This window comes from Microtus oregoni, unplaced genomic scaffold (assembly GCF_018167655.1).
Source record: "Microtus oregoni isolate MIOR12 unplaced genomic scaffold, Mior012 000002F_ref0000024, whole genome shotgun sequence".
Classification (NCBI taxonomy): Eukaryota; Metazoa; Chordata; class Mammalia; order Rodentia; family Cricetidae; genus Microtus; species Microtus oregoni.
This window is the reverse complement of record NW_024543061.1, coordinates 67,337,562-67,362,700: the sequence shown is the minus strand read 5'-3', so window position 1 is coordinate 67,362,700 and position 25,139 is coordinate 67,337,562. Positions and strand designations below refer to the sequence as shown.

The 25,139-nt window shown below is 48.9% G+C and overlaps 1 protein-coding gene across 2 annotated transcripts in view; it reads right to left on the bottom strand.

Moving 5' to 3' along the window:
• Positions 1-24,469, bottom strand: part of Cracr2a (calcium release activated channel regulator 2A) — a 107,608-nt gene extending 83,139 nt beyond the window's left edge. For both annotated transcript variants that reach the window (XM_041640017.1, XM_041640027.1), the window contains exons 1-2: positions 24,260-24,469; positions 22,417-22,522 (exon numbers count right to left, since the gene is read on the bottom strand). The gene's annotated coding sequence lies outside the window, so the exon portion shown is untranslated. The remainder of the gene's footprint in view (positions 1-22,416; positions 22,523-24,259) is intronic.
• Positions 24,470-25,139: the final 670 nt, after the last annotated feature.

The following is a 25,139-nucleotide window of genomic DNA, read 5'->3' as shown; positions in this document are numbered from 1 at the left end:
TGGAAGAAAGGAGGCAGAGCCAGGAGATGCCATGTAGCCACTGCCAGGAACAGACAAGCTGGAATCTTGCCTGTAAGCCACAGCCACATGGAGATACACAGAAAAATAGAGATGAGTTAATTCTGGATGTAAGAAATAGCTAGCAAAGCCGGGCGGTGGTGGCGCACGCCTTTAATCCCAGCACTCGGGAGGCAGAGGCAGGCAGATCTCTGTGAGTTCGAGGCCAGCCTGGTCTACAAGAGCTAGTTCCAGGACAGGCTCCAAAACCACAGAGAAACCCTGTCTCGAAAAACCAAAAAAAAAAAAAAGAAACGAAAAAAAAAAAAAGAAAAAAAAAAAAAAGAAATAGCTAGCAAAATGCTTAAGTGATTAGCCAATCAGTGATTTAAATATATAGTTTCTGTATGATTATTTTGGGAGTCTGAGTAGCTGAGAAATGAACAAGCAGCTTCCTACTACAGTAGGGTGAACCTAAAGGAGCAGTCAGTGTCTGGTGCTTGCCATGTCCTGTTCTTGGTGGAATCATTTCTCTTTCCATGGCTCAGGGTATCTGTTAGTATGCCTTTATCCACCCTTCTAGCCACTCTGGGAAGACCCTGGTTTTTGTCAAGCAGGAGGAGGCATCGCTATTGCTCAGCTGTACCTCTGCCCTAGAGGCACAGGGACCCAGGAAGGGCTAGCAACAGCACGTATGTGCGTACAGGGCATGGAAACAGAAGGAGAGTCAGCCAGGGGAAGTAAAGGAGGGAAGCAGAAGCCATCTACCCGGCAGTACCAGATGACCTCATCCATCCGTGGAAGGAAGAGCTCTCCTTTTGTGAAAACATTATTCTTACAAAGTGAAACAAAGGTATTCCTATGTGCTTTGTTCATTTCTAGGACAATGGTGCATCAAATGTCAACAAAGCTCACACCTAGAGACTAAGAATAATGAATCTTTGCTCTCCTTTCCCCACCCCCTGTTCTTTAACTAAGCCCTGCCCCTTGCCCTTAGTCAAGACATTGCTGTCCCTAGGTGTTTCTTTTTTTTTTTTTTTTTTTTTTTTTTTTTTTTTTTTTAACATTTATTTATTTATTATGTATACAGTATTCTGTGTGTATGCCTGCCGGCCAGAAGAGGGCAACAGACCTCATTACAGATGGTTGTAAGCCACCATGTGGTTGCTGGGAATTGAACTCAGGACCTTTGGAAGAGCAGGCAGTGCTCTTAACCACTGAGCCATCTCTCCAGCTCCCCCCTAGGTGTTTCTTTCCAGGTATATTTAGAAGACAGTGTCATCTTCAGGTCACATCTCTGCTCCCACACTACTGGCCCTTTCTGAACTCACGCTTCCAAATCAGGTCTGGGAGTACACATACAAGATCCACTAATGCAGTTTGTGAATTCCTATACAGCAGTCTGCAAGTCTCTCAGCTTCTCTCCTGCTGAGGCAGCCTGGGAGTCAGAGAAAACTCTGCTTTGGGCACCGTTAATGAAAGGTTCATTGTGTAAGTTGGCAGGAAACAGGGCATGGAGCTGCACTCCTGCATCCTGGAGATGCCTCCACACATGAGATAACGGGCTGATCATTAACCAGGGGCACTCCCATGTCCACTGTTCTCAGTCCAAGCTGGTAGCCTGAGGATGGGATGCTATGATCCTGTTGGAGAATTTTGCAGGAAGGGATACAGGATTTACTTCAACAACAGACCCCCCCCCCCCCCGCAATGATGCTGCAAGTATCAATAGACCTTCAGGGGTGGGATATAAATGTTCTGCCCGCATTCATGAAACCACCTTAGCGGGACAGTGGGGGCATACCAGTGTAAGATGACTACATGCGCTGTTTAATGATCTGACTGAGCAACAGAAAGTCAGACGTGCAACCTCACGCAATCAGCTACTGTCCCATAAACACAGCACGGAATGTTCCCAACCTTAGAGATTCTTTAATGCTATGATATTCCAAGTGCTCCATCTCCATGGCATATATTTAGAGAGTCACATTTTACCTTCTGGAATAAAATTTCTAGATAAAGTAGTTCTGTTATCTGCATCAGTTAGCCTTAACTGAAATCTTAAAGGGGGAAAACCCCTACAACTTTTAAAATTCTTTTAAAGTTTTGCTTATTTTTATGTGTATAGGTGTTTTGCCTGCACAAATGTCTGTCTGTGCACAACAGGCCCATAGGGCCAGAAGAGGGTGTCAGATCCCCTGAGACTGGATTTACACATGGTTGTAAGACATGGTGTGGATATTGGGGATTGAACCCAGGTCCTCTGGAAGAACAGCCAGTGTACTTAACTGTTGAGCCATCTCTCCAGCCCCCAAATTCACAATTTTTTAATGGCATGTAAGTCAATATGAAGATGGTCATAATGGCTGCCCCGAGACATGTGGCCAGACAGTCAATGCATACACAGCCTGACCATGGGCACATTTGGATTGAATGGAAGAACAATGGGATCCACTTCCCATAAAAATGCAGGTAAGTAGCAGATCCATGTAGGAGGCAACAGGAACTGTTTTTATCAGTGTAAGGCTAAGGGATGACAAATCCCTTTCCAGCCTGTGTGTGAGGAGAGGAAGAAGGAAACGCCTTCAAGTGGAAGCACAGATGACCAAAACCAACCACAGATGTAAACGCAGAGAAAGTGAAGGAGTGCACATGGGCTCAGCCTCGTATCCAAGGGCAGGGGTACTGTGCTGTGATGTGGCACAGGTCACGGCAAACACATCCCCAATCCACATGATTGAGACATAATTCAATCGTTAACATATTAAGAAAAAAATGCCAGGAAGTGGTGGCACACACCTTTAGCCCCAGCACTCGGGAGGCAGAGGCAGGCAGATCTACAAGAGCTAGTTCCAGGATAGGCTCCAAAAGCTTCAGAGAAACCCTGTCTTGAAAAACCAAAAAAAAAAACCCAAAACAAAACAAAAAACAAACAACAAACAAACAAAAAAAAGACAGTGCAGAGAGAGAGAGAGAGAGAGAGAGAGAGAGAGAGAGAGAGAGGGAGAGCTGGGAGGTGTTTGTTAGGGTCTCAGAATAACTTTTTTTGAGACACTATCTTATGAATTTCAGGCTGTCCTTGAAGATAGCATGTAGCCAAGGATAACCTTCAACTTCTGAGCCTCCCCTCCCTCCTCTGCCTTCCAAGTACTGAGATTTGATGTGGGATTTCCTTCTGTATGCTGTGAATACCATTGATTAACGAATAAAGCTGCTTTGGCCTACAGCAGGACAGAATTGAGTAAGGTGGGAATTCCAAGCAGATAGAGGAGGGAAGAAGGCGAGATGAGAGAGATACCATGTAGCCGCTGGAGGAGAAAGATGCCAATGCACCAGTACCAGTAAACCACGAGCCTCGTGGTAAAATACAAAATAATAGAAATGGGTTAATTTAAGATGTAAGAGCTAGCTAGAAATACGCTTAAGCTACTGGTCAAACAGTATTGTTATATTATATTAAATAATTTCTCTGTGAGTATTTCTGGTCTGTGTGGCTGGGAAACAAACAAGCAGCCCCAAGCATGCCACACCATGTGGGGTTTCATTGTCAGGGATGGAGTCCAGGACCTCAAGCAGGTCAGGCAATTCTCCTAATCAAGCTGTCTCCCCAGTCCCTTGAGGTGAATATTGAAGAATAGAGAGCTCTCAGTGGACCTGGGACTCACTGATTAGGCTAGGCTGGCTGCCCAGTGAGCTCCCCTCCTCCAGGATCTGCCAGTCTTTGTCTCCCCAGGATTAGGATTACAAGCAGCTGCTAGCACACCTGATCTTTTATAAGAATACTGGGGATTGAACTCGGGCTCTCAAGCGCTTTGTCCACTGAGCTTTCTCCTCATTTGTCTCTTTTGTTGCCATATAGGGGGCATGTGGACAAGCTGTGGCACTGCTGGAGCCTAGCTCTGACCCCAACAACTTCCAAAGCACCTCCACTCTGATCAGGCTATAAACCAGTGGGTGGCTTCCGGCTTTCACAGAAACGGTATGCTACACTGGGGCCTTTCAGTTCAAAGAGTCATTGGAAATGCTCTAAGCTAGACAGATCGACGAGGGGAAAGGATTCCACCACCTCAAGATTTTGTCCTTATGTTATTTATACTTTTCTTCCCCAACTACTTTCCCTGGGCTTCTGGCATAATTTCTCTGACAATTTATGACTCTGCCCTCTAGGGGGCAGCACTGACCTCATTAGGACTCCAGCTAATTTCTCTGAGGAGCAAAGCTGGAAAGGTTGGGTAAGCCATCCAATTTGATCCCCTGCCCATCACTAGCTCCTTAAGGACAGGAAGGATACAGGACATCTCGAGTCACCACGTGGAGATCAACACAGAGACACTCTCACTAGATATGCCTGTTGTCTGAACCCCACCAGGAGTTTGTTGTCCCTTTCAACCTGGAACAAGCATGCCCTAATTTCTCCTTCATCTGTAGCACAAGGCAGAGACCTCAGCGACCACTCAGAGGCTGTTTCAGTGCCTTCATTTTCTACCATGTCCCCGCCGGCACCAGCTGCTGCTGCTGCGGACCGAGCATTGTCTGAGAAACAGCATGCTCCCTCCCCACCAGTTCTGCCGGCAGGTTGCTGTGGTTTGTACTGCCACACTCCGAGAAAGAATACACACAAAGCAAAACCCAGTTATTCAAAGATAACCACAGATACTAGATGCTGCTGTCTGCAAACTGGGGGCCATGGGAGGCACACAGAGGATGGGTAGAGGGTGAGGGGAGGGAGGAGCATCAGTACAAAGCCACGAAAGCAGCAAGCAGCCCAGGCCTGCAAGTCTGAAGATCCCATCTCTGGGGATGTGGCAGAATGCTGTGACCCATCAATCATGCCTTCCTGGTCCTGACCCTCCTCTCCTCTGTCCAGTGACTGTCTGGGCTTCATTACCTTCATTGGGAAGAGGTGAGTGTCCAACGAGAAGGCCACCCGGCTAAAGGGCTGGAGAAGGAATCAATCATGAATGAGAAAAACTGAAAGCAAGCTCTGCCCATCTGGCCGTTGTTACCTTGTCATGGCCAGTCATCGGAGCTGTGGGCAGGATGGCTCAACACCTTAGCTCACAGCCTCCACTTCCGGGCCCCCACTTCCTTCCTGCATCAAGCATTGTTTAAAAAAAAAAAATGGTAACGATTCAAGACAGTCAGGAACTGGCCGCCTCCTGACTCCGGGGTGAATCCTTTCCGTTTGTTTCTTTCATGAACCAGCTGACACACCTGCATCCTTCCCATGTTACACTTGCCTAGTAGCACTGTAGCCCTCTGTTGCCCCATCCTAAGGGAGATGTATCAGGATGTAACTCTTTCATTTTATCTCTCAAACCCAACAGGGGCCGGGCATGCAGAGGTTGCCCACTATTCATGTTTGGGGTCCAAAGGAGCTATGGATAGTGGTGAAACTTCTTCCCTGGGGCTGTGTCTTTATCTCATATCACCCCCCCCACACACACACACACACCCACGAGGTCCAGTTGCCAACCATGGGCTAGTGAATTTGAATACTTTGTCCCCAGCTGGTGATGCTGCTTTGGAAAGTTCTGGAATCTTTTAGATGTGGGGCTTCACCAAAAGGTGAAGGGAGGCAGAGCTAAGGATTACAATTGATAAAGGGGCTCTAAGCTTTCTGCTCCCTGGGTGCTGGGATGGGAGCAAGTCATGCCACAGGCTCCCACCAGCAACGCCTAAAGCCAACCCTCCTATCATGCCTTCCCTAGAGGGAGCCAAAGAAACCTTCCTGCTTACATGCTGCTTCTCATTGGGTATTTGATTGCAGCAAAGAGAAAAGTAATCCACATATAATTCTACCCATTTTTACTGCTGATTACTAAGTCACTACCCAGACAATGGTAGGACAACCAAACAACCCAGTTCTTTCCCGTCTTTGAGACAAGGACATGGACTTCACAATGCAAACCAAGTTCAAGGTTTAAGGCAAAGGAAGAAACAACCCAGCTAGTCAAATAAAGTAGAGTCCCATTTACAGAGAAGCTAGCCATATTCTGGGGTCCTTTGACTACTTCAAAAGTAACTCAGAAATCTTAAATGTTATACATAGTCAGACACAATACAACAAGGCAGTGAACTCAGGCCAGTATTACCTGTAACACTAAATGACTTAAAATACCCTGTCGGGTACTACACAACGGGGAAGCTCCCAGCTGGGGATGTGGCTCAACTGGCAGGGGACTTGTTGCGGGTTGCACAAAGCCCTGGGTTTGGTGACCAGCAGACCGGGCTGTGGAGCTACACATCTGTAATCCCAGCATGCAATGTCATTCTTGGCTAGTGAGTGAGCTGAACGTCAGCCCGGGCTGTGTGGAACACTGTCTCAGCAAATCAGAGAAACTGAGAAAGCCCCACGGGAAGAAAGCAGGATGAGTTAAGGAAAAGGTGAGGTTTAGAAGTGTGGACAGTCCGCTGTAACTATACAATGAGGGAATGTATAGAGCAGTGACACCTGTCTGCAGCCCAGCACTAGACAGGCTGAGGCAGGAGGAAGATAAATTTGACATTTAGCCTGGGGCAAAGGTGCCTGTTGCCAAGCCTGATGAATTGTGTTTGAACCCCAGGAACCCTATAGTTGAAGGAGAGAACTGGGCTCCGCTTCTACACTGTCACACACACACACACACACACACACACTACATTTTTAAAACAACAAGCTGGAAGGATGCATAAGACACTACTAAAACTACTAGGGACAGGACAGGATGTGTAAATGAAGCAGGGACAATATCTCACTAAACACCTTCTGACTTGATTTTTCAGCCATTGCACCTATAAATAAACAATCAACATGAGAAGAACACAGTCAGGTTTCAGACGACCTGGTAGCCTCAGGCCCCCGCCATTCACCCTGAAGACTTCCCAGATGGTGAGAGCAGAAGTTGGCAGCAGAGAGACTGAGCTGCAGGTTTGGGAGCAGCAGCGGGCTCAACACAGCAAGGCACTGATTGAGCCCAGTAGCTCTCCCCGCCCCAGGGGTAACGGACCCCTCCATAGCTGCCTAGGGGAGACATTTCCTTCAGTTCTGCCATGACTCAGCTCCTCAAGACAGCGAGGACTTTTGAAGTCTCCAGCACTGGGCAGGTGGCGTTTCCAAGCGTCCCCCAACGTTTAAGGCTGCCTTATTCTTTTCTGTCATGGTACCTGACCTACTTGTCCTATGACATGGGAAGGGACCGGAAGGTACAGTTTCTCCTCTCGAGCATGGTATTGTGGGGTGCTCCTCTAAACCCCACCTGTTACACACATGTCTACACCTCGCCAGGAGCAGAGGCCGCATGCTCCTTCTGTCCCTTACTTCTCCCTCAGCACAAAGGGACACAGTTGACACTGACCCCTTACCCCTCCTTATGTCCTTCTCCTTGTCACAGTGAACAAATTAACGTCATTGGAATGAATTTTGACCTCAAAAAGAAAAAGCTCTAGTGAGCACCTCAGTATCTCAGAGTACATTGTCATTTAGACGGTTGTGGGGTGCAATTAAGATGAGGCCATGTTGGAGTAGGAGGGGCCCCAAAGCAAATATGACTGTATGCTAATGAGCCATCCCAGTAAGGATGCACAAGGATTCTAGAATGCTGTATGGAACAGAGACAAAACAGAGCAATATGGCCGCAAGCTAAGGGATCCCTTAGCTTGGCGCAGATGGCCAATTACTAGGGAGCGGCAGGGAGGAGTCTCCATACATCAATAAGGAGGCAACGTCTGGGAAGTGGATTTCCCACTACCTGCCACCAGCTCTGGGGGACAGGATGTTTGTGTCAGAAATCACCCAGCTTGGGTTTTGTTACAACAGCCCTAGGAAAGTCAACCTCAAAGTGACCTCCAGTCTGATACTGTCACTTCTGAGTGTGTTCTCAGCAGAGACGGATGACAACACTGGGAAGGGAAACTCTAGGATCTTGACTGGCCTGCCTGTTTTATAGGAATGCGTCAAGAAACAGTAGTTGAAGATTGCCGCTGTGGAGAAGAGAAATAAAATAGTTCATGACTTCTCTGAAGGAATCGACACTCGAATGGAAGATTCTAGGAAGGCATAAAATACAACCACATCACAAGGGGCAAATGAGTCTCATATATTCTTGCCCTGCCAATGGATGCCCTAGAAGTCTCTCTCAGCTGCCTGTCACTCTGCTGTTCCCTCTGGGGTTCACCCTCCTACTGCCTCTTATTTTCGCTGCTTCTCAAACCTGTGTCTGCAGAGGAACATTTGCCAGGTCTGCTGGACACACTTTAAGATGTCAGGTTGTCTGCCAATTTCTGTGTCGTCATGGGAACCCCCTGCCTATGGCCATTATCTGCTGTCCTTGGTCCAAGTCTCCCCGTTAGCCTCCTACCCTCTCTTTCTGGGGGAGGAGGTAGGGCTTAGAGGGGATGATGGCCCATTTGTCGCTCTAGAGGACTCTCAAGAAGACTGGAGAAGATACACTTTAGAGAAGCACACTTTAGAGTTGACAGGGGGTTTTAATGGCAGAGTGCAACAAACAATAGTGCGCGCGCACACACACACAACACACACACACACGAGAGGGGGGGGGAGAGAGAGAGAGAGAGCGCAGAGATCTCCTCATCGTCATTCAGCTCTGGGGGACTTACTCCTCTCTCAGCTTCTACCACACCTGCCATGCAGGAGGCTCCACATTTCCCAGGAACAGTCTCATACCCACGTGCACACTTGCCTGGACTCTTCCAGAACTCCTTCTGAATCCCACGGTCCTTCAGAGACGCTGTCCTGGGGAAGATGTGCCAGAGTCGAGCATCCAGCAGAGGCCCAGGCTGAGCTCATGGAGGAAAAGTAGCACTTCCCCACTGTCCGGCCTTGAGAAGCAGCTGGTGGCTCGGTGTCAGCCTCCCGAAGGGCAGCTGAGGTCGGTGTGCAGCCTGTTGGTAGAATGGAGAGGAGATCCTTGCTTTGACTTTGAGGAATTCACTGTTGACCGTCAGGGCACAGCAGGCCTTGGAGTAGCTGAAGCTTCATCCTGGTGCAGGCTTTGAATGAGACAGCTCTGCTTTCCTAAGCAATTCCAGCCATCAGCCATCCCGTCCTCTTTCCTTACACACTCGGGACACTGTGTCAACCTCATCATCTGCCCCAGAACCTCAGTTCATGAAAAAAAAAAAAAGCCATTATTGTCAACAAGGTAGGGTGAGCTCCTGACCTATTCTTCTCCCTGCATGAGACAGCAGAAGGCTTTTGGGGGAGTTCCGGGCATCCTTCCTCTGAAGGATGTTGTGTGACCTCATTAAGCAGGGCTTCTGCAGCCACGTTGTGACTAAGAGGCAGAAGCATGAGGGTAAAGCAGAAGGAACCACAAACCCGACAGTATCACTGCCTCACTGATCAGATACTCCTGTTCACCTTCCTCAGTCTTGTTGCTGTCCGTGTGGTAACTATCATCATTCAATTCATTTAGCTGAGGATATTTTTTTAGAGGGGATGTAACCTACTGCTGAGATTATCCTGTGATATATATGAGGAGGCTCCTAAGATCATATTCCAGAGTCAAAGACATTCGAGCCTGATTACACATCCCCAGACTTTAATATCGCTTGATCTCTGCTTCCTCGCTGCTCAGAGTCCTCAGTCCTTTCCCATTTACTGGAGCCATTGGGTTTTTTGTTTTATTTGCTATACAGTGCCACATACTACAACAAGTTCCAATTCCATTATTTATGGGATGTTTTGTAGCTCCTCTAATATATTACTTTTTTTTGGACTCTAGGGACTCAAAAATGAAGATTTGAAGATAGCAAAAATTATTCCAAAATAGAAAAAAAATTTAGCCAAATGTTAAAAAAAATCCAATGATTTAAATGTATTTCTGCATTTTCTTGCTAATTTTCAGCACTTTAATCAACAATCAAAACAGGAAACAACCTCCATGCCCACTGGCAGGGTAATAAAGTAGTTGTGAGACACATACACACGTATACATACAAGTGCGCAAGCACACATGCGCACACACACACACACACACACACACACACACCCCTCTGAGGCCTGCTGAACTTGTGAGCTCCCGGTTCATTATGACCTTGTCTCAAAAACTAAACTGAAGAACATCTGAGGAAGACATTCGATGTTGGCCTCTGGCCTCCACATGAATACACCTGTTCACAGGCATGCACGTGCATACACACGCACACATATGCACTGTACACACACATACATGTATGCACTGTACACTCATGCACATGCATGTACTTGCACACTCATGTACACACATGTACACGTACATTTACGGACACACATAAACTGGTATGCTTACAGACAGTCAGACAGAGAAAGCCAGCATTGCATGGTCTGACTTTTGGTTAAAACATAAAACGCTGAACTCATAGAGGAAACTAGGGGAGTGGTTGCCAACGCCTGGGGTACGTGCACAGACAGGGAAATGCTTGCCAAAGGGTGCAGCACTTGGGAAATGAGCAAGCTTATACACTTAGGAAGGGCACTTGATACACAACGTGGCGACCAGAGCAGCCATGCTGGGTGCACGCTTGACCTGCCAAGAGATCGCTCTCCTGTAATTATTTTGTCGTTGTTGCTTGTCTTCTGTCTTCTGTGCTACCTCTACGGGCTCACTCGCATCCTGTTTGTTAGTTACACCCCCAGCAACCAACAAAAAGCCCACGATGGAAGATGTTCTCATTTAGAGGATACACCTACACATAATTCTGGCTTCTGCTTACACCCCTTCATGGACTGTCACCAGGACCTTCTCACTGACAGCCCAGTGGTTTTCCTATGTCTTCAAAGCTGTACAGCACACAAAACCACTGCCAACACTCTTTCTTCAAACCATCCCGTCATTCTTCATCCTTCGGAACATGAGCAGCGAACTTCGTTAATATCTACAACCTTGTCACATACCCAAAAGCAAAAGAACCAAGCTACAGGAACCAAAACCTCCAGCCATGAGTCACAATGAGCTGTGTCTCTACAGGATTATGTTATGGTTGTCCAGAAGTTATTGTTACAGTCACAGAAAGCTGAGCGACACACGAGTCTCTTCTTCATATCTCCAGCCATCTTGCATAGCTTTCCAGATTATTATTTCTAATGCTCTATAACACGGCATGGTGACTGGAGCTGATAGTAATCACCTTGGCATTTCAAAGCAACCGACAGAGAGCATTTTGAATGGCCGCTCTCCCCCTCTAAATCACACGTGTCTGTTACGGTTTGAATGGGAACTACCCCTCCCATAGACTCACGTGTTGGAACACTTGGTCCCCAGAGGGTGACACTGTTTCAAGGGGGTGATGAAAACTTCAGGAGGTGGGACCAGCCCAGTGGAAGTAGACCACTGTGGGTGGGCCCTGAGGGTTTTGTAGCAGAGCCCCACTTCCTGTCTGTGACCATGTTTTTATTGCTGTTGTTGTTATTATTTGTATGTATGTAGCTATGTGCATATGAATCCGAGTGCCAACAGAAACCAAAAGTGCCGCATCCTCCTGGAGCTGGAGTTACAGGTGTTTTTGAACTACCTACGCTATTACAGGGAACCTAGCTCAGGTCCTCTGAAAGAACAGCGTTTCCTCTTAACTGCTGAGCTATTTTTCCAGGCCTTGTCATTGGTAGTTTTAAATATCAACCTAGAGTCACCTGGGAAGAGAGCCTGGAGGTGGATTGCCTGAATCACGTTGGCAGGCTTGGACATCTCTGTGTTTTGAATGTTAAATGATGTAGGAAGACCCAGTGCATTGTGGGAAGCACCAGTCTCTAGTCAGGGGGTACTGAACTGCGTCGGAGTAAAGAAAGCTAGATAAGTAGTGGAATGCAGGAGACAAGATTTCTCTCAATGACTTTGGCTCCCTGATTGGCTGGCTGCAGAGGCCTCCAGATCCTTTTGGTTGTCCCTGACCTCATCCCCTAGCCTGGAGATTACTAGCCTGTACTGCTACAGAGGGTTGACCTCAGTCCTTGCTCTATACCCGCTGAGCCACCTCTGCACTCCAAGGGGATGTTCTAAAAGCAGCACCAAGGTTTGAGGACTTTACAGCGGCTCACCTCGGAGTAGCTGGCTTCTCATCAGCAACAAACATTCCAGAGGAGAAGGGAAAAACCCCTCCTCTCAGAAGAAGAGAAGCAAGGGCATTATTCAGGAACAAGAACAAAAACTGGCACGCATGGCTCTCATTGGAGGAAAGTTTCTGACATGTATTTCAGAGAGGAAGAGGGAAGACTTAAATAGAAGATCTGAGATTAAGAACAGAGAAAATGAAAAGGCTTTCTTCTGCATGTCTCGAGGAAATAGCAGATCGGTTGTAAGATAGATCCGTATCTCGCTGCATCTCTTGCTGTCCGGGGAACTGGAGCCACGTTGCTTACTGTCTCTGAGTGCACATTTCTTCATCTTAAAAACTCCTACAATGGCGCCGGGCACACAAGGACTTGGTGAAGAATCAATAAAGCAGACGTACATGAAACAGTCCCTGCACGGCTTCTGATCTGGACAGCGAATCCCTTTGAAAATGAATGAACAAACAAGCGATCTGCGGTTCTCGGCAAAGACCGACTACGTCTGTCTTGCAGCCCTTCATATTACACACATCTGCGGTGGAGCCCGTGCTGACACCTTCCACAGGTCCAGGTTCAATCCTTGGATCTTTCTAAACAAACATACTTCTGTTTTCTTTACTTAAGAAGTTTTGCGATGGTATTTTGTGTACACTGGAAGAGTATACCCTGAATTCCAGTTTAATTCCAATTTTAAAAATAACTCATTGCCTGGGTTTTATAGGGTTATAAAATCCTTCCTGCCCCATTCTCAGAGCAGCCAGCCTCTCCTCTCCACCCACCTGCCCCAGAGCTCTGCCTCCAGCTAGAAGACTCAACTACCACAACCCCATCCTGAGAGATACCACCACCACCCACTCCACCACCCGCACCTCAACCCCTGCCTTGACTCTCAGTTTCACTAAGAGCTAAAAAGGAACAAAAGCTCAAGCAACGGGAAAGGACACTAAAGACCAGCACAGGCTTCTTTGTTCCCTTGTTTACCCTGCAATTCCAAGACTAGGGCTGGCACCCCAGACAGCACCAGCTTATGTTCCCATGCCCTTGGGCAAACCTTTCAACATCTCTGATTGTCTCCTTAGCATACATTAGATACAATAATTTGATCTTATTTGTAGAGCATTTTACAGCTCGGAGACTACATGTTTCCACTGCCATAATTTCATTTGAAATGCTAAATGCATCGTTGGCTGTATCAGACATAGTGTTTAAAACCTGTGTTTTGCTATAAAATTTGAAAAGCAGAGCCCAGCAATGGCAGTGTGAGCAGCAAATGGCACCATAGAAGACATCACTTGGATCATGTACCCTGCGGTTGGGAGTGGGCTCTGCTGCTGTTGGGCCTAGACTTGAATTCTGATTTCCGCTTACTAGCTGCGTGTGACAACTAGTGTTGCCAACCTGGTGGAGGCTAAAATCACCTACTTTATGGTCTTCTAGGCAATGCCTGAAGGGAGGAGTTAATTATCTTGAATGCATTAGTTAAGGTAGGAAGACCCTACCTGGCAGGTATGTTGAGTCCGGCATGAAGTGGAGAAAGCAAACAAGCATTGCTCTCTGCTCCCTGTCTGAGGACGCAGCGCGACCAGTTGCTTGACTTCCTTGCTTGGATGGACTATACCTTGAACTGTATTAGACAGATCCACACATCCACAACACACCCTTCCTTCCTAAAGCTGTTTTCTGTCAAGTATTGTATCACAGCCACAGAGCAGTAACTAAGTCACCGTGTGCTGCTCTAGCCTCAGATTCCCCCTCATAGTGCAGAGCTTTGCATTTGGTGAAAACCAAGGGAACAGGACTGACTGGAATCTACATCCGGTTAAGTGCACAGGTGTCCGACCATCCATAGGCACTGCCTGGAATCCCTCTTTTATATCCTGCATTGTGGCCTTCACCCTCCACACCGCTCGGCAAATATTTGCAAAAGGAGGGTAGACTCTGGCTGTCGGGACCACACCGAGCTCGTTGTCAGAGCCTCGTTTCTCAACTCCACAGAATTCCCTCTCTTTCACCAGGGTCTCAGCTGGTGTGGATGGAAACAGCCCAGGGTTCCAGGGAGCCTGGTGCCAGAGATCCTGGACCTCTCCCTCCTGAGAGGTCCTGACTCGACAGCCTTGCTGCCCTTGCTGGACTCTGCAGATCACTGTTGAGACTAAAGTCGTTCAGTACTGAGCTGGCGCTGACTGGCCTGTCTTAACGCAGAGATCATTACTGTGACCCAGCACAGTGGCTGGGAACTACAAGGCTGCAGAATAAGATAAAGAACCTTATTTTAAAGGGTGTCAAGACCCATAGTAGCACAATCCCGCAATCCTACTTAGCACCTGGAGACTGGGAGTCCTGAGGCAGGAGGATTTCAAATTTTAGACCAGTTTGGGCTATACTATCCAATGGAAAACAATTCCCTTAACTAACTAATTATAAGGTTTTATCTTGGTTAAAGTCTTTCACACCGTCACTGCCTAACTACATCATAAGGTCAACCTCAGAGACATGAAGGACCATTGTGTTAGAATGAGGTGCCTGAGACCCACAGAGAGTGAGGGATAAAGCCAAGTTAGAGTAGGTTCTTCTTGCCAGCACCTTATGCTACTGGTAGGCCCAGCTCCTCTGCTGCTCTAGGACTTAGCTGCTCACCTGCCCTCCAGTCTTCTGTGGGCCCAAGTCCTGGAGCAACAGCATGGAGGTTTCCATCACATTGCTTTATGGGATGAGATTAGGACCAGACAGGAGGGCAGGAAATACGGTTTAAAGCTCAGTTTGTGTCAGAAAATAAGGGCTCTCTCAGTTGCCCAGTCGAGGGCTTCCGAAGTCTACCTGAAGTTTATAGGCCAAGCATCATCAGCCATGTACTGGGCAGTGTGCTTCGTGAACAAGGACAGATGGGTCAGCTGTAGACATCACTCTGTTCTTTCCAGGGCCTCTCTGGGACGGGCTAGCCACAGAGGTTTCACAGACTCCAGACAGAGCCCCAGCGGGTGACTGCATAAAGTGAGCGTCCCTACACAAGAGGCTGGGGCAGAAAAAGTTAACTGGCCTCATTTATAGACCTAAGCCAGGGCTAAAGTATAAACAGCGGGCTTAGGCCCTGTAACAGGACTCTGTGACCAGAGAAGAGGAAAAGGAAGTCATCAGAGAGGCTGTTGTCCAAAGAGTGACCTTGTAGGCCCCCTTCTCCTGTAGGGAGTCAGGCTGGTGCAGGGGGATCGGTGGCACAGGAGAGATGCCTGCAGTGTAGGTAGTCCCACTAGGGCTGAACACAGGAATCCAGATCCTGTCATTGAACTTCCCTGAGGTTTGCTGTGCTCACTGGAGAAGTGGGGATGGCGGAGACACAGCTAACGTGGCACATGACCTCGTCCTGGGTATAGAACTATGAAGGTCTGCTGGAGATCTGGCTATTTCCCTAGACTTAAGCTGCATCTACAAACTTTGAACCCTAGGGCTTACCCCAAGGAAAGTTGAGCCCCTAGAATCTGAGCACTAGGTGGCACAACAGGGGTGGTGAGGTCTATGGAGAGGTCATGGCAAGCAGCAGGAAGTGGGCTGGAAGACACAGCCCAGAAGATGGAGACGCTAGAGAGAGGACCCTCTGGAGAAACAGGAAATCGACAGAGATGGTTACTGTCCGTGGCCGCGACACACTCTGGGAATAAATAGCTTTTTAACTGAGCAAATGCTGACTCCAACTACAGCAAGATGACAGAAAAGCCAGCCAGCCACATGTGAGAACAGGAAGAGAGACAGTGCCCAGCCTCTGCATACCAGAAATTCTCCGGAGGCCTGGAGGGAGACCGTAGTCAGAGCTAAGCTCACACTTGTATAATATGCTTGTGATTAGTGGAGAAGTTTAATTTAGTAGTTCGGTAAAATCCATTAGGAGCTTGTCTATGGCATATAATTAAGCTATTTTTAAGCAAATCCTTTTGGCTCAAGGCTCTAGTTACGAATCTTAGTGGAACATGCTTCACATGATACATAGCCTAATCCATCATAAGGTGGAATATTTGGGGTAGATGCTAGTGTACCCAGGAAGGAAGTTTTGTTGGTTTTATATAATAACATCCCTGTCTAGACCAATGGGGGGGGATTAGAGAAGCCAGAGTGAGTCTTGGCCCTGAGGCCATCTTGCTGAGAGGGAAGTGAGACACACGTCAGAGGGGGACATCCAACAGCCAGTGCTAAACACACCCTAAGAGTTTGGAATGTGGGGCTACTTAGTTACAATGGTCAATTTTATTAGATAGATAGATAGATAGATAGATAGGTAGAATTTTAAAACATTGAGATATGAAAACCAAACCCAAATCCCAGTCCCCAGTCAGCCAAAGAGATGAAAACAATAAATGAAAGACAGAGGCAAAGTGAGCTCTTCTCTGTGGGTCTGTGGCGAAGGTGGTGTCAGTTAGGAGAGACACCACACCGGAGGCCTTGTGTACCACGGTCACCATCTGGCAGACATGAGATCTCTTTGCCACCTCTTTCTTTGTTTTCCCTCCGTCTCCTCCCCCTTCTTATTCCTTCCCCTTGACACCTTGATAGGTAGGCCAGGCAGGCCTTAAACTCAAGACCCTCCTGCACCCTCTCCTGGTACTTGGATTATCTTTACTGAGGAAGATTATCAAGCCTTCTCCTAGAAAGTCACCCCAGGCCACAACACCATAGAAAGATGCAGGGCTCCTTGTAGGGACCAGTGGACCCTTCCAGGTAGGCTATCCCATTCAAGATGGCTCCACCCAGAGAAATTAAATTCCTGAGAACCTGGTCCCCTCACCGCTTCCTGCCCTGTGCTCATCCTGGAACCATAGCTGCTGTCTCTGTCACCATGAAACCTCTCCTTGGGAAGAGAGCCTCTGATGGCCAGTCCTGCCCAGACCATGACCAACTTTAACACATCATCACAGAAAGCAAGCCCTGCATGTTTAACCATCCTGCGAACCTCCCTGATGCTTTTGTGTCCCCAGAAGGGTAAAACCTGATGTGGTCTGGTCAGGGTCAGAGGCTGTCCCTAGTGGGAATGCTGCCAGCCATGGCCTTTGGTGCTCTAGAAACCGCCCTGACTCCCACGACTCCAGAGCATCTCCCATTCTCCTTCGTTAATGTGAGGCAAATTAAACTTAAATTGAAGTTCCCCAGCTCAATGGGGCGCTCTTCTGGAAAACAACCAAAGCAAGTCCAGGGCACGGTCCCCTCCAGGGGCCCTCTAACTATCTACCAAAATCCCTGCCTGTTGACCCGGCCCTTCTCATGAAGCTCTGCACTGCGCAGGGTTTCTGCTTTGACCACCCTGTTCATCCTTCTAGGTACAGCATGCACACCTCTCCTCCCCTGAAAGCTTTAGGGACAGGCTCCGCACACTTGTCTATGAACACAGCCTGAACTGTGTCCCCCTCGCACTCATCCGTCAGAACCAAGGAGGAGTCAGTAAGCACAAATGCTAGAGAGCTAGCCACCTTCGTCCCTGCCTTCTGGAGAACCTGCCACCAATGCTGATACCAAGAAGACCCAGCAAGAAACAGAATGCACTAGACAATGGAACTCAACAGAAAACCTTGAGACAGGTAAAGCCATCACAGGGAGCCTTGGCCACCATGCCACTACAATCCTTGGGGCGAGCATTTGAGACAGAGAAGTAAGAAACCATCCTCATTTCACTGAGGAGGAGCTTGGTTCTAGGGGGCCAGTGCTGAGGATGCATGGCTGGTTAGAATCAGAACTGGTCCTAAGTTAAGCCTTCAGAGGAGGTGGACAAAGCAATGATTGAGGAAATGGCCTTGGAGCTGAGCTGCCTGAATTCAAATCCCAGCTCTGTTCCTTACTAGCTGTACGACCTTAAGAAAGCTAGTCCACCTCTCTGTGCCCCAGCGCCTGCTTTTGTAAGGTGGGGAGGCAATAATCATAGTCCCTAACTCACGGGCTTTCCTAAGGACCAGATAATTTCCATCAAACTCTGAGCCAAGTGTGGGGCACTTCTCTGCATCCGATGTCCAGCTGGAGGGCAAAATGGTTTCCTCCCCCCACTGCACCTACAAAGCTCCCACCTCCCAGAAGCCTCCTTTGAGAAAGACATTGTGACACAGCTTCATCCAGAGACCAGAACACTGGCTGGATCCAGATTGACCCAGGGCTCCACACCAAGCAATCTCTAAGGTAAATAAAGTGAAGATAAACCAATCTTGCAGGTAATAGGAGATTTTCCTCTTGCCTGCACTGGTAATTGAGCCATTGTAGCTCATCTCCTGTTTTCCTAGCTGCTCCTGAGAGTTAGTTAAAAGGGTAATGAAGGCCTGGTCAGAGTCACAAATGCAGCTTCTTGGAGGAAGGGTTTCCCACTGGATGCCAAGTGGGTCCTGGTACACCTGCAGCTCCCGTGCCAGGCCTTACCCATGCCCCTTCCCTGGCTAACTCTGGAAGGGCATAGGAACCACAGATCCAGGAGAACACTAGGACCAAGAATCAGGATGCTGAGCCCACCCAGTCTCATTGGTGGGCAAAGCACCATCTGCATGGCTATGGTTTAGATACACAGAGAACTGTTAGATGTTAAATGTCCAAGATGTCAAGTGTTGAAATTTAATCCCCACTGAGAGATAAAAAGAAGACAGAATCAAACACACACACACACACACACACACACACACACACACGGGGCTTTGGAAGGATAAACCCAGGGCCTCCTTTTTGTATGCTGGGCAAAGACTCCATGGTAAGCTATATTCCCAGCTATTCGTGTGTGCGTGTGTGTGTGTGTGTGTGTGTGTGTGTGTGCGCGCGCTGTTTGTTGATTTGTTTTGTCTTATCTTGTTCTGTCTGTTCATTTTGAGACAAGGTCTCATGGTGTGTCTTAGGTTTGTCTTGAACTTCCTGTGTGGTCCAGGTTGACCTCAAATTCGAGATCGCCCTGAATCAGTCTTCTGAGTATTTAAGATGACAGGCATGTGCCACCATACCTAGCAAGAAGATGGGCTATTGGGTCAAGTCTAGTGTTAGAAGTAGGACCATCAGAAAGTGCCTATATAAGGTCATTAGTGTATATCCCACAGGGTTGAATCCTAGTGGCTTTATTCAAAGAGGGAGAGACATGCACTCCCCTATCTCTCTGTCTCTTCTATGTCTCTTTAGAGACATGTGATACCCCTGTCCCACTGTGATAGCAAAACAGTCATCATCAACCAGACTGGATTTGGAATCAGCCAGGAAATATATCTTTGGGTGTTTCCAAAGAGTTTTAACTGAGAAGAGAAGGCTCGTCCTGCATATAGGCAACGTCATCCAGAACTTGGGTTCTGGACTGGATAGAGGAGTAGAGAGCTGCGTTCATCTCTCTCTTTTTCCCGGCTGTGCATGCAGCATCACCAGCTGCCTCCGTCCCTGCCGCCATAGCTAGATCCATTCTTTCTACAATGTTTGCTCTGCCATGATGGACTGCACTCACAAAATGGAAGCCAAAACAAACCCTGCCATCCTCAAATTGCGTTTGTTGGTGTTTTGTTTGTCACAGCAGCGAGAAGTCTCAAGTAACACCAACACAGAACCAGTTCCGCGGCAGAACCTTGGTCTTGAGACCTCCAAAATGACAAGCCAGGATAAACCTATGTTTTCAGACTTACTTACACAGTCTGCTGTTACACTGCTACCTACAGAAAAGCAGCTGATATGCCCTCCCCACCCCCACAACCCTCAGTCCTGGCCTCCTTCATCTCTCCCAGTTGGGCCACATTTTGGAGTGATCCTTGGCCCAGACGTGTGGAAAGAGAGACCTTGGAAATTGGAGTTTGTTGTTACTTCTCAGGATCTTCTAGAAACGTGTGGGCGTGGCAGAGTAACCTGGAGTCTGGCTCCACCCACACTGAGTTCATGGCCACTGGAGACCCCTCCCTCAGTCACCTGTCCAGGATGTGTCAACAAATAGCAAGGGAAGAAAGTGTCCCGCCAGCCTTCTGAGGAAGCCAGAGCAGAGTGCCAAAATAAACTACCTAGGGAACACGTTCTCGACAGAAGAATCTACCACAAGAGGAATCTTACACTCTCCACACAAGGAGAGGCACCCACATGCAATTTTGCCCAGGCAGGAAAGGGCCTTCAGGATCCATTCCCCGCATTAACCTTTAAGAGGTCTAGTATATCTGCCTCAGCCCACGATACTCTAGTCTGCCAGGACACCTCACTAAACAGGTGAGCACGAAAGGAGCCCTTTAGAGCAGCCGAGCAGGGTGGACAGAGCCTAGAAGGTGACTCTGGCGAGGACAAAAGTTGCTTATGGCACAGGCTCTAAAACAGCCCATTTGCCTGGGTTTGAATCCTGTCTCCACCATTGCCAATCAGAGAGAGCAGAGGAGGAAAGATCGCGTGGACAGACAGAGTGTGCCCTCCCTCCTCCTCAGTTAACTTTCCTGCAAAATGGAAAAGAGGTTTTCCTCGATGGGGTGTGTTGAAGCTCCTGCCAAGAGAGTGGCCAGAAAGTCACTGGGACACACCTGCCACAGGCTGGGCTTGGTTGCCATGGGGACCATTAGAGTGGCAGGAGTCACATTCTCAGCGTTCTCCCCGTCACCCACAAAGTGAACTAGTTTGGACAATACTTCATAAAGTCGCCCTGCCCGTGTCTGTCTGTCTGTCTGCTTCCTGAGCGACAGGGACGCCAGCTTTCTGATATACACCCCCGAAGATGGCTCTGCACAGGCTAGCAGCTGTGCACATCATGAGCTCTGTGAACTCTTGCTTCTTTTCTCCCCGCTTGGTCTTCCCTGCTTTTGCTCCCACAGTCACTCATTTTGGGGTTCCCCTGTCTGTGCTGTGGGGTTCTGTAAGTCCACACACGTATTTTGTCTTTACTAGGGGCTTCCTGATCCTGCACACTCGGACAGGACAGGTTCAAGCTCTCTCAATAAACGGTGGCTTGTCAAATTACTCTTAGAAGAAACAAGACTTTGAGAAGTCAAAGAAGTGATTCGAACACTCGAGAGATGATATCCTGGGGTGTGTGTGCGTGTTATGTGTTTTTGTGTAGTATACGTATGTATGTATATAGTGTGTATGTTATGTGTGATACGTGGTTGCTTAATATATGTATGTGTGTGGTATGGTATGTGTGTAGTGTGTTTGATATGTGTTTGTGGGGTATATGGATGTGTGTGGTGTGGTGTGTGTGTGTGTATGGTGTGTTTGGTATGTGTTTGTGTGGTACACGAATGTGTGTGGTGGTATGTGTGAATGTGTAATATGTGTTTGTGTGGTATATGTATATGCGGTGTGTGTGTGTTATATGTTTGTGTGGTGTATGTATGTGGGGTGTGTGTATGTGTGCGTGTTATGTGTGCTTGTGTGGTGTATGGATGTGTGGTGTGTGTGTGTTATGTGTGTTTGTGTGGTGTATGGGTGTGTGGTATGTGTGTGTGTTATGTGTGTCTGTGTGTGCGTATGATGTTTATAAGCTGGAAATGGTCCACTTGGTGCTGGGAGCTGTTCACACACTGCCCTAGGGCTGCGTGCTGCATGCCTGCAGGTCTCTCTCTAGCACCGTCATCTCCATGTGAAGGAGGAGAAGGCAAAACCTGAAAGCTGGATTCACAGGGTCTAGACTCTTTCTGTTGGTCGCTGACAGCTAACCAAAGACTTTGAGTTTCTAAACTTTCCGTTTCCCCATCTGTCCCTCCAACATCCCCGATGCTGTGACTCCGTAAGAGGCCCTGTGGCTGCTCTGTTCCTCACACACAATTCGTGCTATTCTGCAACTGTCTATTTAGCCCTTTTACGGGGAGACGTTGGAGGGAACAAGGCTCTGGGAAACTACAATAAACAGAAGCCATTCTCCCTCAAGGGATCCCCTGTGCACTGTGATCTTTCTGTGTGGGAGAAAAGAAAGCAAGGGGTGCTGGGAACTCGGTGACTAATGCTGAGTCCCTGGGGACTCTCCTGACACCCTCACCTTTTGCCACGTTTCTCCCAGCCACCAGGCCAGCACCCCAGCAACCTGTAAGCTCCCTCCCAACAGCAACCCAGGCAACTGTCACAAGGGCCCACCAAGTTCTTGTCCCGAGGCAGGGCTGGCCTACAGGCTGAGCTAACAAATGACAAGTCTCTCAATACCGATCCACCTGATCCTGTACTGGACTCCCCTGTACCCAAGCCCTGGGCTCAGTTCTGTCTTTACAGTTATCCTTCCTGCCTACTCCTTTTCTCTTCTTCTTTTTCTTTTTTTAACATTTAAGCATATGTGTGGACAGAGGACAAATTTCAGGAGTCAGTTTGCTCCTTCTGTCATGGAGTTCCAGGCATGGAATTCACGTCCCCAGGCTGAGCAGCAAGTGTTTTCATCCATGGAGCCATCTCACAAGCTCGTCCCTCCTGGTCTTAAGTGTCTGGGTCCCCACAAGTGGTCACTGACTTACCTGGTTACTGGAGTGGGTCCTCTTCTGGTCTCAGATCCCTGGCTCCACGGACTTGCCACGTGACCTTGGACAAACTGCTTAACCTTTCCGACTCTAGAATCTTCTCCTGCAATGGAGGCAATGACCCACAACTGTCACTCGCCCACTCCCCTCTCTGCACGCCATCTCTGGTGGCACCCTTTTCCTCTGCATTCCCACCAGCCCAGCTCGGTCTACACAGTCACTTTCCCAGGCCTCTTGCAGCCTCAAGCAGCAGTGGCTCCCATTTAGAACTGGCACAGATGCTGTGTTTTTGAGCCTAGCCCCGACAGAGGCTATCGCAGTACCCCCAGGACTGATGGCAAAGCTCAGATTCCCTGGTCCAGCACTCAAGTCCCTCTGCCCTCTGCCGCAGCCAATGCTCCTCAATGCAATGCACTTGCTGGTACTTCTCCTGGTTCCCCAGCACAACCTCCAAGACTTGTGCCCCTCTCGCTGAAGCACCCAGACTCAGGCTCCTCCTCAGTATCTGGACTAAGGACCACATCCAGCTTATCGTGCCAGTCCCACACCTTCCAGAAAGAGCAACCCCCTCCTCCCTGTGCCTTCACGGTGTTATAGTACTCGGAGGCCAAGGGGTCTCGGAGGTCACACCGCCTTTTCAGCATCCACAAACAAAAGTCTGAGGGTAGCTTTCATGGATGACTGTTACCCACGAAGACATGCATGTTCATTCCACCTGAAAAGAGGCCGTGAACCTGGCCCGTCAAACTAAACTTTGACTTCACATGGGACAAACTGTCCTAGCTGCGCACCCCTGTGTCCGTGCCGTTGAAAAGGTCTATTTTATATGTCCTGGCTTCTTCCAGAGTTAAGGGACTCATCACCTTATGTGCCAATCAGGTTCTTCCTCCTTACCTGTCACCTCTGTGGTCATTCACTCATTCACACTTTCTGCCCGCTAAGGCCAAAGGCTAATGCTGCGGAGATTCCTGATTGCCTCCACAGAGACAAACAGGGCAGATTCCCTCAGGCACTCTGTGGTTAGTGGCTAGATATTCTGGTTCAGAGACTCACCCACAATCAAGGGTAGAAGTCACTACATTCTGATACACCATGGTGTGTTACACCTGTGCGCACATACGTGGGCACGCAAACACACACACACACACACACAACACACACACACCTGGGCCAGAGTCCACTGAATCACAAGTGGGAATCAGGAGGAAGCCAAGTCACAAGAGCCACCCATTCTCTGGCCTGGCTTTCTGTTCTGGAATCTCTCTCTCTCTCTCTCTCTCTCTCTCCCTCCCTCCCTCCCTCCCTCCCTCTCCTCCTCCCTTCCTCCCTTTCTCCCTTTCTCCCTTTCTCTCTCTCTCTCTACCTTTCTCTCTTTCTTTCTTTCAAACCGTCTCTGAGTTTTATTTTCTTCCACGTGGGGTAGCAGACTCAACCACCGTGCCAGCCCACGAGGGCTCCCAGCACCTCCCTCCCCTTCCCGGTCAGCCTGCAGTGCGAGTTTCTAGTCACTTTACCACTATAACCCTCAGTTTCCTCTATAAAACAGTCCGGGTGTGACTAGAGGGTCGCGGGGTAGGGAAGCAGCGTGGGGGAGGTGACTTCTTTCTAAACCCTGGCGCTCCCGGCTCCTATAGTCCCTCTTTAGGGTGCAGGGCAGAGGGCCTAAAGGAGCGGGACCAGTCCTGGGGAAGTCAAGGCTGAGTTGCCTGTCCCTGGGTCCACTCCGCCCAGGCCAGCCTCTCCCAAGATTTCCTTGTGCTTCGCTGTTCTGCAGGAAGTTCGGCCTCCTGACCCAACAGAGGGGCTGGGGCGAGGCCTCCCAAGACCTTCCTAGGGTTACCTGGCGGGAAGTCCAGTGCAGCTGTCCGAGCTGTCCCCTGTCTTCTGGGTTCCTAGTTGTCAGAAATTCGCCCGGCCAGCCCAACCTGTTCCACTGTCCCCGCCCTCCACCCTGCTGCGCGTCCGGTCCAGCTCCAGCAGCACCCCCCTCCGAGAGTTCCACTATCTACACTGGTTTGTGGGGTCGCAGCCCAGAAAAGCAACACGCGGCTGCCACTGTCTGAAGCCTAGGTGGCGAAGGCGGGGCCACTGCTGACAGTGTGGAGCCCGGTGCTTCCTGTGCCCTCCCTCCACTGGTCCTTCCTGGGCCCTTGCTCAAGGAGCTAGGCGGTTCTATCTCCAGAGCCCCTCATGGCACTATAAAAGACTGGCTTTACTCTGGGCTTTGTGGACCCACGGGAGAGAATGCATTCACCGCTGAAAAACCAGCTCCAGCTGCTCAGTCTGCACATAGAAACAGAAAAGGATTTTGCTCTTGATGCTTGTCTGACCTTTCTTATGTATTGGACAGTGGGCTAGAATACTTGCATTATTAAAGCCCCTGCAACACATGCTTTTTAACAAAGTACCCTGTAACTCTTCGAAGGCTTCCAGGCTAAAGGATGCCCCCCTCAACCTGGTCCATAAGGTCCCCTGCACTTTCCCAAGCCATATTCATCTTCCAGCTCCACCCTGGGGAACCTCAGTTCAGCACGAGGCATACTACCCCCGTTGCAAACACCAGAGGCCTCTGTCCTTGCTCAGAATCTGCCTCCTCTTCCTTCTCTTCCCGTTGGAATCCTACTCTTGCAGGGTCCCTGAAATGTCAGCCTGGGAACCCTTCCCCAGACACTACCTCTCAGCAGAAGGCCTAGTCCTTTCTGGGTGTTCTCCTCTGGTAA